The following is a 19,323-nucleotide window of genomic DNA, read 5'->3' as shown; positions in this document are numbered from 1 at the left end:
TTGGGGGGAGGCATGATGTGACTTATGTTTTAAAGAACACACTGGCTGTTACATGCAGAAAGAATAGAGGGAGAGGGGCACAAAGACCAATGGGAAGGTCATTCACCAGAGAGCTGATGGGGGCCTGGAATAAGGGAAGTGGCTGGATTTAGAAATCTGTACAAAGAACCTCACCAAAACCTCCACTTGGTGGCAGCTTTATCACCCTACCCTCTACAGACTCCTGCAAAGATGCCTTAGTGCAGGAAGTTACCAGCCCTAGACCCTCACTCCCTAGAAGCTGGTAGCTTTTCCCAGCATCTTGACACTATGAGACTGTCCCCCACCATCTGAGTGTAAAAAATCCAACCTCCGGCCACAATCCACCTTTCTCCTGACTTCTGCTATTCAAACCAGGAACAACCAATAAATAAGCATCAAAATGCTTTATTAGCACTAAATATTTTGTCTCAATCTTAAACTGCCTTGAAGTTTGTAGCTGAATGGGAATCTGCTATTTCCTAAAATGTATTCAGTCCAGTTTTTCCAGGTCTGGACCCTCAAGGTGAAGTTTCCGAGTGGAGAGCTGCTTGACTTGCTCTATTCCTTTATTGCGTCATGTGACTGAAACTAGTGTTTGCTGACAACATGTCATTTCTGTCCCTGCCCTTCATGACCACTGGGCTCAGCAATGCCACTGCTATTTACAGAGACCAAACCCTATTCCAAGTTTCCCTGGTGAGGCAGTCATTGTGAATGGTAGGAAAATAGTAAGGGGCGTGGACCTGTGACCATTTGTATTACTACGTTCCCTGATAGCTTTTTTTCTTGCTACTTCAGGATAAGGTCTGAAGGGTCAGGGGGATAACAGAAACTCTAAAGCAGAATCGCCACCCCCTCACAACGGGGAATGGAAGTGTTTAAAACTGTGGAAACCTTATCTGAACTGGAGTTAAATCACTTGAATGTTGATAAAGGAATTAATGAGGAAGATGGGATTTCCTGGATTTCCTGGAACTCTTGACAATTTTCCTCTTTTTTATAGACTCTTAAGTTTTGGAAAGAATGAACAAGCCTGATTCTCTCATTTCAAGGGAGAGGAAAGAGAAGCCCAGGGAGAGAAAGGAACTTGCGCAAAGTAAAACAAATTGGTGTCTGTCTTAGCCAAGTTTACTCCCCAACGCAGAACCTGGGACCTGGGCTTGCATGCCAGCTGCACAGTTTGGGAAATGATCCTAAGGAATAGGAGTGGGGCGCTGGGAAAAGGGAAGGAGAGAACACCAGCTTCTGTCCCTGCTGGTCAAGGGTTTCCCCGTGGGCTGCTCACTCCCTGTACTCGTGGCTGTGGGCATCAGAGCGGCTGATCGGATATCCCGGCTGACCCAGAGCAGGCAGGAGCGCTGTTGAGGAGGTGGTGAGGTGCTCCAGTGTTTCTCTACAACCCCTGACCCTCACTGAGCGATGGGGAAGCTGTGGCCACTGGCCCTGTGCACAGGGTGAAAGGCAGCTTAGACTATGGAATTCAAATGCACAAGCATTAATGCTTGTTGTGAAATATTGCCTCTCAAATAGGACTGCCAGAATTCCAGACTATGGAAAGATAAAGTACATATTCAACAATACACAGGAACATCAAAATGGACGATTTCAGCCATGACTCACTCAGTATCTCAGATGTCTGTCTCCTCACTGCTGTTCACTTGTTTGGGCACACTTCCCAAGGTTAACACTTCAGATACCAGGACGGAGCAATCCTTTCTCATTCTTTTCATTGATCACTCAGAGTAGGGGGCTGATAGCCCAAGTAAGGTACAGCAGAGTCCAACAGTCCTCCAACTTTTCTCAGCTCATAGCCGTCTTCATTGGCATGAAGGATCCCCTCTCACCTGTCACCTCAGAAGATCCAAACAGAATAAATGAGGATGAAACTTCCTTTGAGAACTCACAAGCCCTTTCCTCAAACATCTACATCGTTATAATGATTTCATGAAGTTCTTAAGCACTCAGAATTCATCATCTTCAATTAATGGATGTGTAATAGGAATATCTGTAAACTTTTTAGGAATGGGTAGTGTCTTTTTATTTCACAACTAATGGAGACTTCATTTTTGCCAACCAGAGGACACAGCTGACCTCATCCACTATTCTCATTTTTCACTTGTCTCCAGACCTAAAATAACAACAAATAGCTTAAGCCATTCCATCTTTTGCCAGTTTTGACCATGAGAAAGTTCTTTCTGTTACTGAACTAAACACCTTGACCTGATTCTACCTCTTGGGGCTACACAGAAAAACTCCAGTGCTCGTCCCACATTGGTAGCCATTTTCATGTCTGAAGGCAATTGCCATATTCTCTGTTATCCTAGACTTACCTTCTTCTGACACAACAACCTACCAGGGTACCAGCCTATCCTTGAAAATCAATGCTACAATTGTTTCGAAGAAATAAAAGCCTTTTTTTTTCTTTTAAATAAACTTATGTATTTATTTTTGGTTGCATTGGGTCTTCGTTGCTGCATGCGGGCTTCCTCTAGTTGCAGCGAGCGGGGGCAACTCTTCATTGAGGTGTGCGGGCTTCTCACTGCAGTGGCTTCTCTTGTTGCGGAGCACGGGCTCTAGGCGCGCAGGCTTGAGTAGTCGTGGCTCACGGGCTCTAGAGCACAGGCTCAGTAGTTGTGGTACATGGGCTTAGTTGCTCCGCAGCATGTGAGATCTTCCCAGACCAGGGCTCAAACCTGTGTCCCCTGCATTGGCAGCCGGATTCTTAACCACTGCACCACCAGGGAAGTCTGAAATAGAAGGTTTAGTGGGGGTGATCTTAAATATATTATATCATAAATAGGAGGTCTGAGAGGACTTCCTACATCCTTATTCCACCTCCCCACTCCAATGAAAATGGAGACTTGGGATGTCATTATGATGACATTGTGTGGTTAGGTGTTTGAGCAGCTGGTTTATGGTTCATGATCCTTTACGGTACAGTTTTGAATAATGCAGTTAATCCTAAAATGTTATTAAAACATCAGATTAGCTTCTGGGACAGTACAAGGTGACCTGGTCAGTTGTTGTAGCACAGAATCCTGAATGCAAAAAAAGAGGGCTTACTGCTGCCACCATGCAAGGGCTCTATATCAAACTCTCCTCTTTCTTTTAGGAGGTGTCAAGTTTACTTATTTATGTATTGACCTGAGCCTTGCCCAGTTATAAGAAAACATTTTGCAGCAACTTACATAAATATATACATGATTTCAAATAATGTCAGTGAGAAGTGTGGACAAAGGGAAAAATCAGAAGTACCAGTGGGTGGGTCAGTGCAATGAGACTGACCCAAAGGTCAGTGAGACCTTTGAGAACCCAAAGGTCTTGTGCAGTTGATAGGCCCTATGCAAATTGCACAAATTTGGATCCAGATGTCTTGAGGTCAGGGGAAAGGGAATCATAGCCATTAAGGAATGTCACAGGCATCCCTGAAAAAAAAAAAGCCAAGGGATGAAAAACAAAACTACATATTGCTTATATATGCATATTGTTTAAATATATACTATTTATTTAAAGTGTAAAGACATAAATACATGTGTTGAAATAATAACTACAAAATGAAAGCGAACAGTAACCTCTAGAGGAGAGTGACAATCAGGGATTTTCTTGTGGAAACTTCAACTATGTTAAGAATATCTTATTTCTTATGTTGAATTATGGGTATAGATGTTTGTTATGCTATTCTTTGTATTTTCCTATGAGTCTGAAATATTCCACAGTGTGTATTTTATTCTGACTGTTACGGAAGCAAGAATGGAGATAGTAAGATCACTAAGGAGGGTATTAAAGTTGTCCAGGGGAAAGATTAAAGGAAAATTGGACTAAACCAAAGACAGTGTTGTTATAAAGGAAGTGGACAGATTTGAGCTATGAATTTGAGGTAAAGCCAACAAGACCCACCAGTGAATTGCATGTGGGGTATGAGGAAAAAAGAAGAATTGAAGTTAACCAAGTTCTTGGCATCATAAATGCATGGAGGGTAGTGACATATGGTACTATGGGGATGACATAGAGGGGATAGTTGGGGCTAGGATGGGGGAGGGTGTGGTCACCACTAGTTGTCTTTGGACATGTGAAGTTTGAGATGTCTGATAGACAAGCGTGTGGAGATGTTGAGTAGATGGTTGAATATATGAGTCTAAAATTCAGAGGAAAGATCAGGTCTGCTCATTAAAATTTGAGAGTCATCAACACATACATTTTATTTACATACATAAGACTGGAGAAGACCACCAATAGATTATGGACAGAGAAGGATCAAAGAAAGAGCCTTGGTCATTCCACCATTTAGAGATCTGGAAAGAAGCAGCAGCCAACTAAGGAGACTGAGAAAGTGTGGGCAGTAGGATAGGAAGAAAATAAGAAGAGTGTGTTATCTCAGAATCAGAAGAAGTCATGTGTCAAAGAAGAAGGGAGCAGTGGGTTGGATCAAATACCACAGAGAGGTTGGGTGAGGACAGAAAATTGGCCTTCAGCTTTGGCAAGATGTAGGTCAAAGGCAACCTTAGTACAAGCCCTGTCAGTGTGGATTGATGAGACTGAAATGTGGCTGGAGTGACTGAAGTGAAAATGGGAAGGAAGGAATTTGAAAGTTTGGTTTATACTCAAATATTTCAGTGAGTTTAGCTGTGACTGGGAACAGAGAAATGGGAAAGCTGAAAGGACATGCCAGATCAAGAGGGTTTTATCTGAGGAGGGAGATACTGAGGTATGTATGTATATGTGAGATGACCTAATTGAACGGGAGAAAGTGTCAATGCAGGACAGAAAGGGGATAATAGCAGTATGCAAATCCTTGAGTTTAGAGGGGATGGGATGCAGGGTAAAATGCAGGGCTTAGATAGGAAGGGACCCAAGTTTTTCATTATAGCAGTGAGGTACAAATACAGACAACATGGCAGACCAACAGGTGGAAGACAGAGTCATTCACATCTAATTAAAGTTTTTCTTTATGAAGTTGGAATTGAGGTCCTAGTTGAGATTAAGAGGTGAGGGGCTTTTGGAGGCTTGAGGAAAGAAGAGAAGAAGTAAAGCTTCTGTTTTTGAGGGTGGAAAAGTACATTTATTGGAGAAGAGTAGTAGGAGTGTCTGGAAGAGTTGCGTGCCCATATGAGATCTAAGGTCATAAATTTAAAGTGATTTAATGTAATTTTCTCCAGTAATATTAAGCTTCTTGGGCACGAACATAGAGTAAGCGTAAAATTGGGTTTAACCAGGTTATTTTTCCAGGAGTAATTATGAAGGGAGAGAAGGACAAAGAGAGTTTACAAGGGATGGTCATACTGTGCTGTCCATGTAACTTAAAGTGGGTAGGGAGGGAATTAGGCACTGAAGGATGGTGACAAAAGATAAAGTCAAAAATTTAGAAGTTTCAATAAAGTCAGATATTTTCTGCCATGAGAGAACCAGAACAATGAGATAGAAAGAAAGGTGATGGTGATCAGATAGTTGGATATTTAAAATGGAGAATTCGGTCATGATTCATTTGTTATGGATGACAAATTCTAGACTAGAAAATGACCATGTGAGTTGGATGGCTGAGGTTCAATGACAAAGAAATCAACGAAACTCACAGCTATCTAAAAAGGTATCGACTACTTGATAAAAAGAATAAAAATTAAAATTAAAGTGCTAAATGATTTCAGCATGGGAGATTACTACAGTGGGGTGGGAGGGAGAGGGCAGAGAGACTAGGGAAATAAAAATATGCCAAAGTTGTGTTCTTATTTGGAGAGAGGACATAAACATTTATGAACTTTAAATATGGATAGAAAAATATGTTTAAATATTTTTTTTTAAAGTAAAGGTAACTACTAGAAGACAAGAAATAGTATATAATTTCTCAAGTCTTTAAGATGGAAAAGGATCAAATAAAATGCAATCACTCCACTCAAAACCAGAATCAGGGGAAGAGAGAACACATAAGATGTTAAATATAAAACTGAAATAAGATGGCAGGAAAAAGTTTGAAATTGTATATTTCAAATTTGTATCATCTACATTTTTTTCTTGATCAGATTTGCCAGAGGTTTATCTTTTTTTGGTGTTTTCAAAGAACAAGTTTAAGGTTTATTGATTATTGTTTTTTTTAATAATGAATGATATTATACTCTTTATTGTAAATTCCATTAGCCCACTGATACTCACAGAATGCTTTCATTGATTTAAAAAACTTTTTTTTAAAATTTATTTACTTGGCTGCGTCATGTCTTAGTTGCAGCACGCGGGATCTTTGTTGCAGCACATGGGATCTTTTGTTGCAGTGCACGGGCTTCTCTAGTTGCAGCGTGTGGGCTTCTCTCTAGTTGTGGTGTGTAAGCTCCAGAGCACGTGGGCCCAGTAGTTGCGGCACATGGGCTCTGTAGTTGTGACATGCAGGCTTAGTTGCCCCACGGCATGTGGGATCTTAGTTCCCCAACCAGGGATCAAACCTGCATCCCCTGCATTGGAAGGCGGACTTTTAACCACTGGACTACCAGGGAAGTCCCTTTATTGATTATTCTTTCTTTTGTTTTCTAGCCTTTAACTTCTTCTTTTATCTTTATTAAATTCCCTGACTTCTTTGGAACTATTTTGTAGAGCTGTTGTATAGTTTTCCTGGTAGTGTGCTTTGTCATTCTCACTACTGCCTTCACATCAAGTCTAGTTCCCCATGTGGCTGCAAGATGGTGACTAATGGCCTTTGGGACACTATGCTTCCTTGTTCATACTCACCAGGAGAAAGTTAAAATACCTCTTTCTTTTTTTGGGGGGGGGTTTAAAATTGATTTATTTATTTATTTTTAGAACTTTTTAATTGAAGTATAGTTGATTTACAGTATTGTGTTAATTTCAGGTATACAGCACAGTGATTCATTTATATATGTTATCTATCTATCTATCTATCCATCTTTTCAGATTATTTTCCCTTATAGGTTATTACAAAATATTGAGTATAGTTCCCTGTGCTATACAGTAGGTCGTTATTTGTTATCTATTTTATATATAGTATTATGTATATGTTAATCCCAACCTCCTAATTTATTCCTCATCCCTCCCCACCTTTCCGCTTTGGTAACCATAAGTTTATTTTTTGTGTCTGTGAGTCTATTTCTGTTCTATAAATAAGTTCATTTGCATCATTTTTTTAGATTCCACATATAAGTGATATCATATGATATTTGTCTTTCTCTGTCTGGCTTACTTCACTCAGTATGATAATCTCTAGGTCCATCCATGTTGCTGCAAATGGCATTATTTCATTCTTTTTATGGCTGAGTAATATTCCATTGTGGTATACATATATATATATATATATATATATACATACATACATACATACATACCATATCTTCTTTATCCATTCATCTGTCAATGGACATTTAAGTTGCTTCCATGTCTTGGGTATTGTAAATAGTGCTGCAGTGAACATTGGGGTGCATGTATCTTTTCCAAGTATGGTTTCCTCCAGATATATGCCCAGGAATGGGATTGCTAGATCATATGGTAGCTCTATTTTTAGTTTTATAAAGGAACCTCCATACTGTTCTCCATAGTGGCTATACCAATTTATGTTCCCACCAATAGTGTAGGAGGTTTCCTTTCTCTCCACACCCTCTCCAGCATTTATTATTTGTAGACTTTTTGATGATGGCCATTCTGACTGGTGAGAGGTGATACCTCATTGTAGTTTTGATTTGCATTTCTCTAATAATTAGCGAAATTGAGCATGTTTTCATGTGTCTTTTGGCCATCTGTGTGTCTTCTTTGGAGAAATGCCTATTTAGGTCTTCTGTCCATTTTTTTTTTTTTAAATTGGGTTGTTTGTTTTTTTGGTAATGAATTGTATAGGCTGTTTGTATATTTTGGAGATTAATCCCTTGTCAGTTGCATAATTTGAAAATATTTTCTCCCTTTCTGTAGTCTGTTTTTTCATTTTGTTTATGGTTTCCTTTGCTGTGCAAAAGCTTTTAAGTTTAGTTAGGTGCCATTTCTTTATTTTTCTTCTTGTTTCCATTGCTCTAGGAGACAGATCCAAAAAGATGTTGCTGTGATTTATGTCAGAGTGTCCTGCCTATGTTTTCCTCTAGGAGTTTTATAGTATCTGGTCTTACATTTAGGTCTTTAATCCATTTTGAGTTTATTTTTGTGCATGGCATTAGAGAATGTTCTAGTTTCATTCTTTTACATGTAGCTGTCCAGTTATCCTAGCACCACTTATTGAAGAGATTGTCTTTTCTCCATTGTATAGTCTTTCCTCCTTTGTTGTAGATTAACTGACCATAGGTGCATGAGTTTATTTCTGGGCTTTCTATCCTGTTCCATTGGTCTATATGTGTGTTTTTGTGCCAGTACCATACTGTTTTGATGACTGTAGCTTTGTAGTGTAATCTGAAGACAGGGCGCTTGATTCCTCTAGCTGCATTTTTCTTTCTCAAGATTGCTTTGGCTATTCGGGGTCTTTTGTGTTTCCATACAGATTAAAAAATTCTTTTGTTCTAGTTCTGTGAAAAATGCCATTAGTAATTTGATAGGGATTGCACTGAATCTGTAGATTGCCTTGGGTAGTATAGTCATTTTGACAGTAAAATACCTCTGTTTTAAATCTGATTGGACCAACTGGGACCACATGCCCTTCCCTGGACTAATAATAGATGCCAGGGGCTGCATGTACTGCTTGGGATGAATCAAGATTCCTGTATGGATTTAGGGGTTGGGAAAACTTGAACAAAATCAGGGTTCTGTTGGGAAGGAGCAGGAAGGGAACTGAATGATGAATAAATAACCAGCATTATCTGCTACAGTGATTGTAGCTATGGCCATTCACAGACAAAGAAACTGAGCCTCAAAGGGATTAAGTAAATTACCCAAGATCACAGAACAGTTACGTGATAGATAGGGTCTGTGCCATTGCCCACATGCCACCCTGCCAAGCAACACTGGATACATTTTGTCATTCAGTAGCACAGTGCCACTCAAGTGGTTATCTCCTCATTTCTGATTAATATTAACATGATGATTAGCTAATAAGGCAAAGTAGCAATGAACTTGCTCTGATCATCTTTCTGTGTAAGCAACTTCTGGTTATCTGTTATACAGAACACATTATGCTACTTTTCTCTCCCAACTTTTCCTTTTATGTTAAATATATGATTTTTATCCTCAGAAGGGGGATTATCTCAGAGCAGAACTGGCAAGGTTAAACACTATCTATAAAACACATTCAGCTATGCCATGAAATGAATTACATAATATATCAGCCATCTACCTGGCTTTCAAAACCCTGCAAATGCATTTCTGTTCGGTATGGGTATTTTATATTTTGCTTCCCTTCCCATGAAGGTAAAAATGACCTTGGTTCTTAGGAAGTGAAGATATATTGAACGGGTTAAGATCAACACAGTTCCATTTCATTTAGTCTCCACTAAAATTGCAAGGAGTGAAAATAGAGATTGAATTTATTTTACTATATATTGCCTCATTTGAACTTTAGTAAGGCATTAGCTTCTAAAGAAAACCCTCCCCCTTCCATAATCTCTTATTGATGGCATGTTAAGGAAATTGCCTTGACTTTATTGATTCTGAGCTGTGAGGTACAATGTACTCGGCAGCGTGTTAAACTGAGACAAGTGTGCTGGGCTGGCTACAGCTGGAGGGATGGAACTTGCTGACAGTGCGGCACTTTGGCCTACCCAGCACCCACAGCCATTCCCCCCAGAGGGCGAACTGATGGAATGTTGGCCCCGTCACAGCCTTCCCTCCACAGCCTTGCTTTAAAAGAGGGAGCCCTGCAAGTACAGGAGACTCATGACATGAAGAGGAAACAGAAGGACAAGACCCCCCCACCCCACCAGCTGAGGCCCTCCAAGTGTCCAGCTTCCTGGGGGGCAGGAAGCCCCTTCACATGTCTCCCCAGGTGGCCCAGAAGATGTGTGTCCTAGCCAGGCTGCTTAACTTCTTGGAGCCTCACAGAGTTCAGTTGTAAAGTGGTTGCAGCAGGGTGAAAAAAGTTATTTTGGCTGGCACCAGCATCCGTTTTACATATTTGTTCAGGAAGCGAATGTGATGGGCCACGCTAGGTAAGGAGGGAGATACCACCAGAAAACGGTCTGCATGGCAACAGTGAGGCAAGGTGACAGCTAACAAACCATGCACCAAGAAGGTATCAGAGGTGTGTGGGGATGGAAGAGAATCACGTGAGCCGATGGAGATGGGACCTGGAGATGGAAAGAGAAATGTGGTGGCTGGGCTGGTGAAGGCCGAGTTTTTAGGATCAGGAATATCCAGTATCACCTGATGTTGTTTGTAAGACAAAGCCATCTGCTGCTCCCAGACTTGGATAAAGTCTACCACTCACACGAAAAGTGGTTCAAGGAGGGAGGCCAGGCATGGGGAAGAAGATGAGAACAGAGCACGGAGGAAGTGGCCCTGGAAGGCAAGTGGGGATGAACACGGGAGTTCAGAAGTGACATAAGCACCTAGGCCCGGGGCATCACAGACATCTCAGTAAGGGGAGTGGCCTGGCACAGGAGGAAAAGCATCTCTGTTTAGGTGTCAAAGGATAAACAGGTCAGCGGATATCTGGGCTACGCGGGAACATAACTCCATACTTTGCAGGGTTGAAGTGAGGCTTACATTTAATGACTGAATTTCCTGATTCTAACTCCCCCTCCCTGCTCTCCCACCTCTCATTCTTTTTGAAGATGGGTCCTACTGGGGGTAAGCATTATTCAAGGGCTGCCCAGAGCCAAGAGAGGCAAGATTAAGCTCCAAGGACACCTCATGATCACAGGAGTGAGTCTTCGATTGCTCTGTCCTGTTCCCCAGTCCTCACTCCTGTTCGTCTCCCTTGTACAAACTTCTTATCCATCTATTACACACCCCCACGTCCCCCGCCCCTCCGCCACCTGGCTCTTACTTCAGCCTCCCACCTAAAATTCCTCACTGAGCCTCCTGGTAACACTCTCCATCTCTGGCAGCTCAACCTGGCCCCCAGGACCCACCTCCCCTCTTTTGCCCCTGCATCCTCTAGCAAGCTGGCCCCAGGAATCAGTCAGCAGCAACATGTACCCATCAGAAAAGCCCTACATTGTTACTATTCTGACTGATTCCCACTCCATGCCATTGGGTCCTAAGGCCCCGGTGGGTACACAGCTCACCAGCTGCCTTCAGGGATGTATATTCAGAAATGAGAAGGTTTATCTTCAATTGAGGATGCCTTGGGCTGTCAAGTCACAGCTGGTCTAGAAAAGCTAAGTGTAGAATTGTGAGCATGCCCTCCCCTCCCACACACGTGTACTCTAATCCCCCTCACTTCTCCATTTTCATTTTCATTCCCTCCCCAGAACCTACCCCTCGCTTGATAACCAAATGACCTAATGGAAGAAAGCACCATGGTAGACCCTTTGTCTATCAAGAGGGATTGTTACTTTTGTAAAAAGGGACACAGAAAGGGACTGAAGGAATGACATAAAGGGTAGAGTATCTGCCACCTGCAAGGGAATGTTTAGGACTATGCGTTTGGCATTGACAATGCAGACTGTCCTTTACATGCTGCCCCTGCGAACCGTCTCCAAAAGAAAGAGAAGGCTCTCCATCACCTTGTATGTTCTCACGGCCCAGCCCAGTGTCTGGCACAGAGGAGAGTGTCAACTGTCCCAGACCATCCCAGGCTAGGGGGCCACCAGCTGCTGAATGAGTGTGTCCACCTCTGAGGACCCCCAAACCACGGATAATGGCTGCCCAAGCCTGACAGAAGGGCAGTGTCCCTTCCTTCTGAACATGATAATGAATTCACTTTCTCAAGACTGCGATCAGAGCAGAGGGTAGGCAAAACAAATAAACCTCTTTCTGCTGGTATTGACTGACTTCCACGGCTGTACTCTGGGTATTGCGCTAAACAAGACGTTCCTTTTTTCCCCATCTTAGCAAAAAGTGGAGGGAGTTGAGGATGGGAATGATAAGGGTCAGGGAGAAAAGAAGATGATGAGGGCGGCAGAAAGCCCATCCTGTCATGTAAGTGTTCAGCAAATGGGTGTTGAATAAACTTCAACTTGAGGTGACACTAGACATTATATAGGTTATGGGCCAATGGCTCAAAGGCCTCCAGTGGAAGTGAGTGCAGCCGGCCAGTGAAATAGGTAATGAGGGGCTGCTGCTTCCAGGAGGGCTCATGCCCTTTCTAAGAGCAGCAGCCTCTTCTCAGCACCAGGCAATTATTGCCAAGCAGTTATGAGAGTTCCCTGTGGCTAGATCTTCCTATTTTTTTCCCAAGAAATGCCACAGGAAAATTCAGAAATGTGAATTTTCGTATAAAAATACCCATTTTGAAACATTGGAAATTAGTTCAGAAAAGTTCAAACACTATACCAGTCAATACAAATACATCTTCTCACCAGTCTAGTCCCATCGTTTGATGCACAACAGTGGTTCTCAAACTTAAGTAAGCATCACAATCTGTCACAGCACTTAGTGAAACAGAGATTGCAGGGCTCCACCGCCGGACTCTCTGAGTCAGCAGTTCTGGGCTGAAGCCTGAAAGTTGATTTTCTAACAAGTTCCCACGAGATGCTGATGTGGCTGGTCCTGGGACCACACTACGAGATCCACTGCTGTTGTTGGTCACTAGGGTTGTCAGCCTTCCTTTCTGCCCCCGTGACGTCCCGCTGGCTGGAGGGGAAGGGACCTGCTCTGTCCTTCAGGGCCCCATCTGAGGCAAGTTCTGTGAGCGACCTCTCTCTACGAAAAGAGGGTGTTTCGGTAGAGAGAAACACCCCCTCTCATGCCTTCCGGTTGTGTTTCTATTTTATCTTTTAAATTTTATTGAAGTATAGTTGATTTACAATGTTGTGTTAATTTCCACTGTACCACAGTGACTCAATTTTATATTTATTTATATATATATATATTCTTTTCTATATTTTTTCTATTTGGTTTATCACAGGATATCGAATAGAGTTCCCTGTGCTATACAGTAGGACCTTGTTGTTTATCCATCCTATATATCATAGTTTGCATCTGCTAATCCCAAACTCCCACTCCATCCCTCCCCCAACTCCCTCCCCCTTGGCAACCACAGCTCTGTTCTCTATGTCTGTGAGTCTGTTTCTCTTTTGTAGATAAGTTCATTGTGTCGTATTTTAGATTCCACATATAAGTGAGATCATATGGTATTTGTCTTCCTATTTCTGACTTACTTTGCTTAGTATGATAATCTCTAGGCCCATCCATGTAGCTGCAAATTGCATTATTTCATTCTTTTTTATGGCTGAGCAATATTCCATTGTATACATATACCACATCTTCTTTATCCATTCATCTGTCGATGAACATTTAGGTTGTGCCCACGTCTTGGCTCTTGTAAATAGTGCTGCTGTGAACATAAGGGTGCATGTGTCTTTTTGAATTATAGTTTTGTCTGGGTATATGCCCAGGAGTGGGATTGCTGGATCAGATGGCAACTCTATTTTTCGTTTTTTGAGGAACCTCCATACTGTTTTCCATAGTGACTGCACCAATTTACATTCAGGGCATGTTTTTAAACTAGGAGCACAGGGCTCTAATCTGGGGGCTCTTTCATTTCCTGATTATATTTTCCTGACGAGGTCCGTGCCCCAAGCATCACACTGTCTTCTCTGAGTCTCAAACCAGAAGATGTTCTCCTGGAGAATCTTAAGAGCTGTGATGCCAACTGCATTTGATCATTATTAATATTAGATAAAATCCAATATAGGTCCTCTTGGTGTCAGGGGTTTTGCAAGGTTTCTCCAATTGCCTGGAGCTTAAAACACATTTTTAACCTCTTCTGCCTTCAGAGAATCAGTTCCAGCTAGGCCAGGGGAAATTTAGAAACCACTTGGGTTCTCACTGGGGCAGGAGAGCACAGTTCTGCTAACTCAGGAGGCATGGAAGAAGCAGCACATGTTTATTGCTCCAAGATGACGTAGTTACCCAGGATTTCCAGTGTGACTTGAGTCTTTTCACACCTGGAATCACAGAGCTGACCAGATCTTCTCCCCAACACAGGCCCTGAGTAGCAAGCAATAACCCCCCTTCCTCCAATTTCTATGGAGAGGTGCTAGATTGCTAGACCAAATTTATAGGGTGGCCCAGAAAACTAGAGATGCGGGAATCTGCTGTCCTAAAAGACCTGATGCTAGGGCCCCAAGATGACAGCTCACATGCACCTCTCATCATGATGGATCTAAGAACTTAATCCCCCAAGCTCCTACGGCCCTCTCTCTCGTCCCCAGTACCTGCGTGTCTTGTCTTAGAAATCTCCCAACACTTCTTCACTGATAAATCATAAAAATGGAAGACTAGCAGGCAAGTCTTAGGGTAGCCATGCACATCAGTGGCATCTGGGAAAGGCTACCACCAAGGGCAGGATGTTACAGGGTAGGTGAGCATTAGCAACTCTAAATATGGTGGCTGCAAGGCTGGGCCTCTGAGTTTGGTGGGTTCCACTGGAGAAAGCTTAGACTCATTTCCTCTAACTGAAGAGGGAGGTTCCTTGCATGGACCTTTATGGGTGAAATCTAGACCAGGAAGCATGCATAGCCCTGCCAAGATCCTAATTTTGGCAGCTTGCCACTGGTTCCCAGGCTTCCCAAATCACTCACCTCTCACCCCTCCACCACTCTCTCTGGGCTTAGTTAGGTCTTTGCCCCCTTTCACTTGGGGTCTGGGGCTTGTGCTTCTGGTATTGTTTACTGCACTGAATCCTTCCTGCTACATCTCAAGCTCATTTCCCCTGCCTGAAATCAGGAATGCTAGATTCATTAGAACCATTAAGAGCCCTGAGCCCCATCTGTAAAATGTGTATAATGATAACTGAGGATTAAATTGGACAGTAGCCTCAAATTTCTTGGCAACCATGAGTAGCTACATGTCAGAAGACAGGCAGAGGGGAGGGTTGCTTTGCTAGAAACAGTGATGGATTCACACTGACCAGCCACATCCTTGCCTTGTCAGCATTCCACTCAAGTGGCTCTCCTCAAAGGGTCTAAGATCACGGGATAGAGCCTTGCTTCTCAAGGTGTGGCAGACAGAGCAGCGGCCTGGACATCACCTGGGAACTTCTTAGGAATGCAGACTGTGGAGCCCCTCCCCAGACCTCTGACTCAGAACCCCGGGTGTGAAAAGCCCCAGGTGATCCCTGTGCACACTGCAGCCTGAGAATCGCTGGGGAAGGCCCTTCCCTTTCCTGTCCTCCCCCAGCACATTCACTCACCTCCATTGGAACGCTTAGCACATTTGCTGCAAGCTTTACACTTCATTTGTTTGCATCTAAGAAAAGAATGGTAGCCCAGAGCCGAGAAGGGATCTGGAGATGCACAGATCACAGATTGGGGCTTAAACCCAGCTGTGTCAATGACTAGTGAGGGGACCTTAGACAAGTAGCTTCACCGCTCTTTTTTTTTCAATTTATTTTATTGAAGTTTAGTTGATTTACAATGTTGTGTTAATTTCTGCTGTACAACAAAGTAATTCAGTTACACACACACACACACACACACATATATATATATATATATATATATATATATACATTCTTTTTCATATTCTTTCCATTATGGTTTATTATGGGATATTGAATATAGTTCCCTGTGCTATACAGTAGGACCTTGTTGTTTATACATTCTATATATAATAGTTTGCACCTACTAATCCCAAACTCCCACTCCATCCCTCCCCCAACTCCCTCCCCCTTGGTAACCACAGTTCTGTTCTCTATGTCTGAGCTTCACCACTCTTGAGTCTTTATTTCTCCACAATGAAGAAGATCATTTCTACCTCACAAGGTTGTTGTGAGACAAAGTAGTTAAAATATCTAACTCTGTGCCAAGCACACAGTAAGCATGCAAAAAAAAAAAAAAAAAATCCCCAAGACCTAGCTTAGGGCTTGGTATGCAGTAATATTTAGGAAATTTAATTGAAATGAATTGAGCTGAAGTAGGTTGACTTTTGGCCTCCAACGAAACACAATGTCTGCATGAGGGGGAAGGAGTTGCAGAAACTTTGATCTCCCTGCTTGTTCTCGTTTCTCTTCCCCTTTGATGGTTTTCACATCATATCTTCAGCTGTCCACACGTAGAAGTATTTTTCCTTGCCTTGCAACAGTCAAGGGGATGGATGGAGACACGCAGGGACAGAGAGCAGAGCCAGAGTCCAGGTGGCCTTGGCATTTGGAGCTCACAGGCCGACCTCCAGACTTCAAAGCAAGTGTAGCAAACCAGTGAGGTGTGCCAGATTCAGCCCTTGCTTCTATTTTGTTTGGCCTATACAGGGTTTAACTTTTTAAAATTACTTGAAGACATTAAAAACTCTGCAGAATTTAGGGGAAAAAAATCTGACTTTCTGGCTTTTCTTAAAAATACTGGCATCGGGCTTCCCTGGTGACGTAGTGGTTAAGAATCTGCCTGCCAGTGTAGGGGACACAGGTTCGAGCCCTGCTCCGGGAAGATCCCACATGCCGCGGAGCAACTAAGCCCCTGCGCCACAACTACTGAGCCTGCGCTCTAGAGCCCATGCGCCACAACTACTGAGCCCATGTGCCACAACTACTGAACCTGCGCTCTAGAGCCCATGCTCCGCAACAAGAGAAGCCACCGCAATGAGAAGCCCGCCCACCGCAACGAAGAGGAGACCCCGCTCTCCACAACTAGAGAAAGCCCACGCACAGCAATGAAGACCCAATGCAGCCAAAAAAAAAAAAAAAAAAAATGCTGGCATCCCTCAACTCCCACTGCCTGGCAACACTTGGCTGGAGCTGAGATTGGCTGCTCTCTGGCAGGGCCTACCCTCTCCACTTTGTGACAGTCCACACCCTTCCCTCTGGTCACACTTCACCCACATGTGTCCCCTGTTTGGCCTCAACCATCTATCTTTCTGGGCTTTGAATAAACTGGGTCATCCTCTTGAGGGTCAGATCCAATATTTGCTGTCTCTCACTATTTGAGCACTTAGGGTATGCCAAGATTTTTGCATAATTTTATCCTTACAGTGGTTTTGTGAGGTGGGTCCCATCTTATGGATGAGAAAAGTGATGCTAAGAGAGGTATGTATGTGGCCCCAAACCACACAGAGGGCAGAGCCAGGACTTAAACGTGGATCTGGCAGACCCCATGGTTCCTAAGCCCTTGGCTATAGGCTTAGCTTCATATATGTGCACATAGAGGGTTGCAAGATGTTACACCAAGTGAGTCAGCTCTGGGGAAGGTAAGAGAATTCTTGGCGAAACCACAAAGTGACTGTGAACTATAGCTATCCACACCCCTTCGCGGATCCCAGGACTGCCCATGGTTGCCTCAACGGCACCAACCCCCGAGGCACTGTGACACAGGTGCATCCAGACAGAAAGAAGCAGTGGTTTAAAGCATTGTAGTTAAAATACCTGGCCTTTGCAAATTTTACAAAAACATGGGAATGCTTTGTTAGGACCTCCTGTGGCATTGGAAGGGCTCATGTAAGTGGAGAGATCTAAAGCTTATGTTTATTTAGCTTCACAGGGATCAGACCTGCTTCCAGCTGCAGGTGACAGAAAAGCCAGCTCAAAGTGGCTACAAAAACAAGAAACCTCACTGGCACACAGACTGGAAATCAGAAGCGGGTGGCTTCAGGGGTGGATCCAGCAGTACACTGGGGACCCCAGGGTCTTTCTGTCTTCCCTCTCTGCCCCCTAAAAATCAGCTTCATCCTGTACCTGGATCCCGTCTGTTCTTGAGGTGGCCGTCAGGGGCCATCTGGCTGTTCACCTCCTCTAAGAGTTTTCACAGAACCTGCAGCCACCTTCTTCTTATGGCTCACTGGTCCAAAATGGGTCACTCACTGGTCCTAAATAGATCACAGGCCAGGCCACTGGGATTCCTTCCAGCCCAATCAAGTGTGCCCCTGGAGTCGAGGTCAAGGCCCCAAACCTCGTTGCTACTCCTCCATGAGGGTAGAGGCTTATCTTCAAGTGATTGCTGGAGTAAAGAATAGGCAGTGTCCACCGCACTTTAAGGATAACTATACAGGATGATGAGGCAATTGCCAAGCTCTTTTGGGGAAAACATGCAAATAGTTAGACCCAGTTCAACCTTAGGTTAACAGTCAATCAGCAAGCATTATTGAACACTTACTATATGCTTAGATGAATACCATACCAGCAATTCCTTTTTTAAAATTGTGGTTAAATATACATAACACAAATTTACCATTTTCACCATGTTTAAGTGTACAGCTCTGTGGCATTAAGTACAATCATATTGTTGCACGACCATTGCCGCCATCCATCTTCAGAACCTGTTATCTTCCCCAGCTGAAACTCTGTACCCATAAAACACTAATTGCACTTCTGTGAGGCACCTAGGGTCATCAAATTCCCCAATTCCTTTTAAGCAGATGCCACTGTTTACATTTCACTACTCACACAAGAGGGAAATGAGCACAGAATTGACATTTTGATTCACTCATTCACTCATTCATTCATTCTAGCTAGCGTCCCTAAGCATGGACTACAGCAGGGGACCCCAACCCCTGGGCGGCGGACCGGTGTTGGTCCGAGGCCTGTTAGGCACCGGGCCGCACAGCAGGAGGTGAGCGGCGGGCCAGCGAGGGAACCCCACCGCTCGCACTACCCCCTGAACCATCCTCCCCTGCCCTCCCACCCTGTCTGTGGAAAAATTGTCTTCCACGAAACCGGTCCCTGGTGCCAAAAATGTTGGGGACCGCTGTGGGTACAGAATAATTGCCTTCTGTTGCTTGATACGAACTATAGGGAGACAGGAAAAACATAAAAACGCCTCAGTAACTTCTGAGTTACATTTTTCACAGGGCTGTAGGAGAGCTGGCAACAAGGAGAAAGGATGTATTTTTGAAAGGATAAAGCCCCCTTATCATAGTATTACACAAAATTCCTGCTGCTACAGTTTCCTTCAGGAAAACTCCAGGCGCTCCCAGTACCGGTGTAGGTAAAACAATGAAGACATTCTGAAGCCCTGTTTTCAAAGCCAAGAACGAGCTTCAGGAGTGTGAGGAAATGTCACCATAAAAGTCTGGAGAGATGGAGGCGTCCTGGAGACCACACCGATTGAGCTTTTATCTGCACTATTGTGTCATGCACACCCTGCCTGGCTCTCCTCAAAGATGGAAGGGGGTGCCTTGCAAGGGAAAAGCCTTTTCCTACTTACTTCTTAAATGCCAATGGCTGTTTGACTATTGGACTGAAAGCACTCAAGGTCAGGAATTTATAATACATTTTTCCGTGTGTATGTGAAGCAGAGGCACCCATGTTCGTCCTTAAGTGTTCTCCCAAAAAGACGAAGTTACGTGGGTGCCCAGCTT

This window comes from Balaenoptera musculus, chromosome 11 (assembly GCF_009873245.2).
Source record: "Balaenoptera musculus isolate JJ_BM4_2016_0621 chromosome 11, mBalMus1.pri.v3, whole genome shotgun sequence".
NCBI classification, from domain to species: Eukaryota; Metazoa; Chordata; class Mammalia; order Artiodactyla; family Balaenopteridae; genus Balaenoptera; species Balaenoptera musculus.
Note: the sequence above shows the minus strand (reverse complement) of the source record.